This window comes from Megachile rotundata, chromosome 10 (genome assembly GCF_050947335.1).
Source record: "Megachile rotundata isolate GNS110a chromosome 10, iyMegRotu1, whole genome shotgun sequence".
NCBI lineage: Eukaryota > Metazoa > Arthropoda > Insecta > Hymenoptera > Megachilidae > Megachile > Megachile rotundata.
In genome coordinates, this window is record NC_134992.1 from 2,833,907 (window position 1) to 2,842,701 (window position 8,795).

Below are 8,795 nucleotides of genomic sequence, written 5' to 3' on the forward strand. Positions count from 1 at the left end.
ACAAGAGTCGAGTTCGTGTTGCCAACATAACAAATCCAAATTGCGGTTATCATTACTTTTTGTCGGTAATCTGAGAAATAATTTTTTTATGTTATTTTGATATTGTAAACTTAATATTGCTCTCCTTTACATGTCAGAATATGGTAGTTGACTTTGCGCAGTTGGTAATGTTCAACCCTGCCGCAACACCAACCCGCGACTCAAACCTGACTCTAACCCGACTCTGACCCGATTTGAACCCTCGATGGAAACTTAGTCATATATTGTATAAATTTATTTACAAAATTGAGTACAGTAAAGAGAGTTCATAATTATGTATAGATATCTCCCTAGGTTGTCAAGCTGCACGGATTCTAATATTCTCTCGTGTAATAAAATATACAGAAACACAGAATAAGAAAACACAGTAGGTTCACTCGGTGTCGGCACTTTTGATTTCATGACTAAAAGATCGCCATGCTGCTAATTGTGCGTGGGCTCTAATTTGAAAGGCACAAAAAGAAAGAAGTTTACTAAATATTTTAAAAGAAAATAAGATTCTAGAGTAATAACTCACTTGATGGGAAGAAAGTTAGAGCCATTGTAATTATATGGTACATAAATTATTGTGTATATTTACAAATAATTAATACCTTTGCGTTTATTTTGTTGTACATATGTATTAATTTATTTTTAATTAAAATACAATTTCATCAAAATCATTGTATAAGAATACAATTATTATATACAATAATTAATAAATACGTGTTTCCTACGATTGACAGATTTTGAATTGAACGTTAAAGAGAAATGTTAATTTGTTTTATAATTTGTTTTCTCCAATAAAATTAACATTTATTCCTAAAAGAGTTGTTGATTGGTTCCCTTATTATTCTTCACTTATTAGATGAGTATTTTGCAAGTTATCTATGACATTCATTTACAATTTTATCTAATATACTTCATGTTCTTCTTCAACTACGTCATGTATAATCTAAATTTTGCGCGTTTACAAAATTATACATTTAGTCGCTAAGAGAAGCCACTGTGACATAATATTTCGCTTCTTCTGAGTTTATTTTACAGAATTTAGTTGGTAAAATCTGGTAGTACACAGCAGATATACAAGGTATCCCGTAACTAGTGTTACTCCCTGAAAGGGGTGGTTGAGGACGTCATTCTGAACAAGATTTTCCTTTGCAAAAATGGGGTTTGAAGCTTCGTTTTTGAATTATTAAGCAAAAGCACGGACCAATCAGAGCGCGAGGATTTCGCGCGTGCAGACTCGAGAGCGACAGCTTCGAAAATGACAGTCGATCGTGATCGTGAATAAGCGTATCGATACCACGTCGGTATAGCGTCGGTATAATAGAAAGCTGTTAGATGAAAGTTACATTGAAAAACGAATGAAAAAATCTGAATTATTATTGAATTATCATTTATTAATAAATAAGAAACGAAGAAAGTAGTCGAGATATATAGAATTTATTCGATACATTTATTTGTTATCGCAAAGAAATAATAGATAAAATATGGAAAATTATTCTCGTTAGATGTTGTGATGATGAAAAAGAACAAATTCTTATTTTTAAAAAATGAAATAACCTTTCCATTCAACAAATAAAAATTTAAATTTGAATAATTAACAAATTTAAATGTAACTCACCCATTGAACCGCAAATAATCACGATGAAAATGCATCTCTGTCACTGGGCCAATCCACCGATCCCTACTATTCTCATAAATAATAGAAACTCTGAAAAAACTCTCAAGAAACTTCACTGTCACCTATCACTATCACCCTTCATTATTAGTTTTCATTATCACCTTTTTCTCTCATTTTTCACTAATTTTCACTAATTTTCACTGTGAGTTCAACACATAAATATGACGAATGAAAACACATAAACAAATATTCATAAATAATTTAAACTATATTATCTTGAAAGCAAGAAAACAGAATTTTTTATTAAAAACAACGATACATTTTATTTCAACACGTATCTTTCGACAATAAACGATGACTGTCGATCGACGCCGCAGTCGTTCAACAGATCATCGTTGCATGGCAACCGTTCGTGACGTATGCCTCGCGATCGAGAACGAAACCGCGATCCGTGGCCAGTCTAACAATGTCTTCTAATAAAATACAATATAATATCGATTCCTCAATTCGCGAAATATTTCATTTTAGTTTATAATTATCGGCATATTTTAGTTTGTCGCGATTTGGTGTTATATATGTAATAATTTGAGTTATGAGGACGTTTGTAAAGAACGCAAGGAGGTAACGAGTGGAGATGTGGGGCATCAAAATTGTTAATTATTAATTGTTTATAATTTATTGTTATGTTATGGACTGGTAGGTGATCTCTTTGCGGCGCGGGGGCGCTTTATGCGACCCTGTGGTCGACAAGCCGTGGCAAGGGGGGTGTTTATGACGTCCCTCTGAGGCCTCCATGAAGCCCCGTGAGGGATGATGCTTTGCATCTCCTGTTGTGAGGGTCGACGGACGGAAATTACTTCGGTAATTTTCCGAGACGTACAGGCTAACCTAAGAGCAAAGCCATCAGGATTTCGAATCGTTTTCGGATCGATATCGTCCGTAGTGGGGGTAGGACCACGTGACTCGGCGGGGTCCGTGCCGCTACGGAACGATACGCGCTTATCATTCGCTCGATAGACGCCTCGCAATTCGGTCGATATTTACGCCCTTGCTAGTCTCATTGAATTTATTGTTAAAATCATTTTCGAAGTTAATTTTCTTTTGTTAATTAATTGATTGAGATTTCGCGTTCCTTCTTTTGTTGATTACTATTTATTTTCACAATTATTTCGTATTATTTAACATATATATTATTGAAAATTGTTTGTTCGTATTCGTATATTTATCATATTATTGTACATATTATTCCTCGTCGTTATTGTGTTACGAATTGTATAGTTTGTGTTTGGAAATAAATATATTTAATTAATCCCAATTCGATTTGTTTTTCTGCTATTTCCCTTACGTTTTCAACAGATACCTTATAATAAGAATATAGCGTATCGTTAAACATACATATCTATGAATAATCGTTCACGCGTTTTCATTCGGTCCGTTTACCGGTCGTGCTTATGTTGTACAATTATTAGAAAGAGACAGTGAAATAAATTGAGAGTTCATTGACCCTACCAGGATATCAGCTGTTGATGCTCTGATCGGTGGATCTACTCGGTGACATAAATATTTTTTATCGAAACTAGTTTTTTCATAAATCAATGGGTAAGTTTTATTTAAGAAGTTTCCGTATTTTTAAAATTATACGTATGCAGCAATTGATTTATTTCACTTCAATGAGGTACTGCATTAGATATTTTATTCCAATTTTATCCCATTTCGTAGGGAAGGTACTCATTCGTTTTGAAACGTGAATTTATTCATTTGCTTCATTAGAATAATCGACAGAATGAATTTTCGTGAATTTATTCTTTTTCCTTTTTGAAGGCTTAAAATAAATACAAGATACTTGGTCTGGGTAAACAACAACTAATTGGTTTATCTCCCATTCACGAATTACGAAGAACTTAATATTATTCTTAACTTCTTAATTCATTATTCAATTTAACTTTCACCTAATAGCTTCCTGTTATACCGACGATATACCGACGTTATACCAACGGTATCGAACGTTTGTTCACGACGACGATCGGCCGTCATATTCGAAGCTGTCGCTCACGCTTTCGCGCGCCCGGTCTATGCACGCTCTCATTGGTCAGTGTTTTTTGCTAATAACTCGAAAATGGAGCCTCAACCAATATTTTGGCAAAGGAAAAAGTTGTTCAGAATCGATCCACCTACCACCCCTTTTCGGGTCCTACACTAATTGCGGGACACCCTGTATATATTGATTACCGACTGTCGAATTTGACAGATATGGTAATAGATACCTAATGTACTGTCGATAATTGGCAACTACGGTCGATAATTGGGTATTCTAATCGATGGATAGAAGATTGTCGCGATGATGCCGGTAGAAAGAAAAAAGGTTTCCCCAGGGACGTTACACATGTAAGGTTTGCTACATAAGTAATTATATTTATAATTACGTCATGTTTGGTGTCATTTTAATCAGAAAAACGCGTCGAATACAATGGTAAACGTTTCATGAAAAAATAATAAGACCTAAGAAAATTGCAATCTCTTCCTTTGCTTACATTAGTATGTATCTCACCGACATTCGATCCTCACCGGCTCTGTGACCGCACATTTCGAGGCGGTTTTCCCTGTAGTGCGGATAAAATTTGTATTTTTACGGCAGAGATCTTTTTCACACTTACAGACAGAGTACTGTATTATTATAGAAACTTTTAATATGTAAAAGAAATTTAGAAATAAAAAGAGTACTTACATTTGTTTATACCGTATATATAAAGTTAGAAAGTAATAAATGATCGTTTTGAAGAAACGTGGAGTAAAACGTAGGATGCTCGAATAAAATCTATGTACACTTGAATGTTAATATCAATAAATGATAATGAAAGCGTTAGATAGCATTGACATCGTCGGTAATCATTCCTTAACATTTCTGATTTTAAGATAATAAATATTATCACATAATTTAATAGATGAAACGAGGAGAGTTTAAATTAATATTTAGGATATACAATATTTTATTAGTACTCCACGTACGCAGGGTATCCCAATATTAATGGCACAATCAGGAAGGAAACTATTCTGTATAAAAAAATAGGGGAAACATATAGAATTGTGGGAATCTCATAAAGGTTAACACAATAATCGAGACTAATTGTAAATTGCGTTCCACACGAGTTTATTAAATGCGTACGAGCAGGAAAAATGATGTAACGTATTCGAACGACTCTGACGGACTGTTCCGTCGCTGGTCAAAACCTCTCCTCGAAAAGTCATCAGTAAAAGAAGAAAGAAACAGTTTAGAAAGAGAGAAAATATAAAAAGTGGGAAAATCCAGAAAAACCGTTGAAGAGTTTGGAAAAAGAGAGGTACAGCGGAAGAGAATCATAAAACAGAAAGTGAAGAGGTTCGCAAGAGCCTGAGCGTTGACACTGACCAGGCCCCGGCGAGACCCGCTCATATCTTTTCAATATTCATTTTCGGACATAAGTACACACGGATTTTCTTCATTTACTTGACCACAGTAATACGCAGTATAAGTTTACTTTCAAAATAGTTAAAAAAAGATTTGCAAAGCATTTGGCAAAGTGTTTGGAGAAATCTTAAAACAAAATTAGAATGGACAAGGTATGTAATAAAACAAGGGAATAAATTTGGCAAGATTTTAATGTTGTAAATTTCATAGAAAAACGCCGAACTAGACTTCGTTAAAAAGTTATCACAATTTAATATGAATGAAAACTGCTTTATTCATATCAAATGAATGAAGGTTTTTTGCATTCTTACCTTGGTTTCTTCAGCAATACATTTCATACATGTCATCATGTATTAATATTATCATTACATAGTATTCTAAAATAATATTATAATATTGTGTTATCATATCTAAAAATAATCTTTAAATTATAGAAAAAGTGCGAAATATATCTCACGCGCTTTATATTTACTAATTGTTATAAATAAATTCGGTATATATTATTTTTGCGAGCGATCACGGGCGTTTTCTATTACGGTACGCGACATAATGCACCGAGGCGCGCGTCTCCGCGTCTTTTTTTGTTTTGCGTATGGAACATTCTGGATTTTCTAGTTTTCTATTATTTTTTAGGGAGGGCTCTAGAACATTCCCGCTTTTCGGTTACGCCACGCTTCTAGAATCTTCTCGATCATTTTCGACATCGAGGATTTTCGATCGTTCGTTAGCACTTTTCCTTTTTGAATTTTTCACAGAGAAATCGAAGAATGTGAAATAGAAAAGAAAAAACGGTCAAGAAAACACACACATTTTTTACAATCGTTCAAAGGGGCTGCCAGAAAAACAAGAAAACGATGTAAACAATGTTACAAACAATTATCGAAGGTACAAGGTAGATTATACGCCGCGAAAAAAAGTAAAAAAGTAAGAACATATTGTAAAAGTTGTAAGGGCCAGCCCGCATCATGTTTAGAATGTTTTAAAAAGTTGCATGCTTATAAATAAATAATTGTTATCAATTTAAAATATTGAATGTTAATGCTTATAATACTCAATTTTCGTTTATAATGTTTCCAAAAAATAAAATAAACTTATTTTTTGAAAACCCACCTATGATGCACGTCGCCCCACGGGACAATTAAGTGTGACCCACCGGTGGGTCACCACTTAAGGAACTACGCTGATTGATTTCCGATCGAATCTTAGACTTTCGAATTAGCGCCTACCTTCACTTTTTACCACTTTTTCATTGTGCGTTTAATACAATTTTTTTGAAAAAGGGAAGATGGTGCGTGTACAAAGAGGAAATTGTAAATTCAGCAACGCTGCGGTTTTTCTTCCGGATATGAAAGTTCGGTGGCTGAAAAGTTCCGCTATGTTGTATTTTTGAAATTATCTTTCCGAAATATCGTGTTATGATTGGAATTGCCTATTGAGCACGATGCCAAAACTAAAGTTCTTGATGTTTTTTTTGAAAAAAGGTAAATGAATATTATTGTCAGTATGGCGAAAATAGGCTTTTGTTATGGCCTTATTACGAATGTCCCAAGCAAGATCCTCACGTGCCTTGTTCTTTCAACGGAACACCAAGTAAACGGAATATATGTTATAAGCAAAGTGATTAACCCTACAACTACGAGCATTACGTCCACACTTGAAAAACCTGAAACTAATCATTTTAACTGGTTTATAATTCTAGTGTTACATAATAGAGTATTGTTGATAATGCTTGGCCATCACTAAACGATCGAGCTTTTTAACACAGGTGTAGCATTTTCATTCTACTGATAATAAAGCTACTGTTCATTTTAATTTTGATAAAATCTCAGCTGCAAATGCTTAGTTGATTACTATCAATCAGGTACGAAATTTCTCCGATATTGTTCTGTTTTGTAATCCAGAGATAACCTGGAAATGTATGTACTGTTTCACTTCGGAAGCAGTACAGTGTTTATCCATAATATACTACTTGATTCTCTTGAAGTGTTCATGTACAGAAAATCGTTGCGAAGATAATACAGTAATTATTGCCACTTGTTCATACTTTTTATAAATTTTTATGATCTTTTAATGATTCGTTATACTGTACAGCTTTAATCGATACTCATGCTTCATTTGTGATACACAACGCGATAAAATGATATGATAAGTTAGTTTATTACGGCGATAGTAGTAATTAATCGTAAAATCTTTTATAAGAAGTTTCTTTATCGTAGGACATGATAAAATCTCTAAACTACAACTGACCATGTACTAGTTTAACTATTGTTAGTCGGTCGTGTTTAACCATTGTATTCATCATACTTTATCGTAGCCTATGAAACGGTGAAACTAAGAATGAAACTATTTGAACTTGTTGATAAATTTTTTGTAATATTTATTTATTATTGATTAATGTTTCAGATTGCACAGTTGTAGCATAATGGCATAATTGGAAACTTAAAATGTTATTGGCCATTAGTACCTCTGTTAATCGTCCATATGAGGATTTATATGTGAACAATGCTGTGTCTGTGAGTAATGTGATAATTATTGATTTATTTATTAAATTGATCAAATAAACAATGCTATATTCCTAATAGGCAAGTTTGATTTATAAGAAAAGAACAGCAGTTTTTTTCATAAAAAAATTATGCAATTTTTATGAACAATTATAAGGTATTTTAGAAAACAATGCTACAAGTGAGTGTAAATCCAGCTAGGGAACTGGAATCAACTTCTTCAAAAAAGGCTTTGGTTTTGTATAATTAACGTAAAACACCGATCAATTATAGCGCCAATGTAATTGTGTAATACGATGCCGTTAAGTTAAAGTTAAATCAAATAGCCAATACATAATTATGAATAATGTCTGATTATTCATTATTCGAATAATCAGTAATGGAGTATCGAAGCTTTTATTAGGTTCGGATTTTTAATTAAAATTAATTCGCTTACGAAAGAATGTCTGAAGCCCCTTAAATCCTCTACGCTCTAATGCACTGGAATAAGAAGGTCGATACCGCCAAACGTCTTTTTTATGATCTGGGTGATTCTACGCCAAATCCATTACATTTATTCGTCATCATCGGCGATTTTATTTTAATCAAAACATTTTGTAGTCTATGGGAAATTGGGGCGGGGGGTCAAGTTATCATTTTTCCGGTTTCAACTTCTTTACAAAATGGCGGGCCTTCAAAGTTTGCAATTTTTACCCATTATGGGGAAAACAGGCTTTACGTACAAATTTTCATCTCAAAAATTACTATTAGATTTAGCTTTTCTTTGTTTTATTCATAGAGAATTGGACTATTATACAATTATTTTTTTGACTTTGGCGATTAGTTGTATAATATTGAAAACTTTAAACAAATACATTTTTGCGTTTTTTTTAAATTAAAAAATATAGTCATATATCCCAAAGTTTCCCTTTTAAAATGAGTCGCTTAGAAAGATGGAAGCTCGAAAATTGACATTATAGTAAGTTGGAAAACGACGCGGTGTACCTTTGTTTTAGGTAGGGGAGTCATGCGCTTCGCGGTTATGATTGCATACACTGATCTCGCTGCGAGAAGTCTTCTTATACGAGTAGGTGACCCTGTTATACCTCGAAAAATACAGGGTGGGCCACATAACCTGTTACAAGCTATTCTCTTGGAAAGCATTGAAGATATTGACTTGATATTTTTTTTAATTAAATGGGGGCGTGAGAACTAACTCCTTCAT

The 8,795-nt window shown here is 33.5% G+C and overlaps 1 long non-coding RNA gene across 1 annotated transcript; it reads left to right on the forward strand.

Moving 5' to 3' along the window:
- Positions 1–6,451: 6,451 nt before the first annotated feature.
- Positions 6,452–8,782, forward strand: LOC143265221 (uncharacterized). The gene is made up of 3 exons (XR_013039505.1): positions 6,452–6,571; positions 7,494–7,603; positions 8,587–8,782. It is a non-coding gene; the product is annotated as an uncharacterized LOC143265221 (long non-coding RNA).
- The last annotated feature ends 13 nt before the right edge of the window (positions 8,783–8,795 follow it).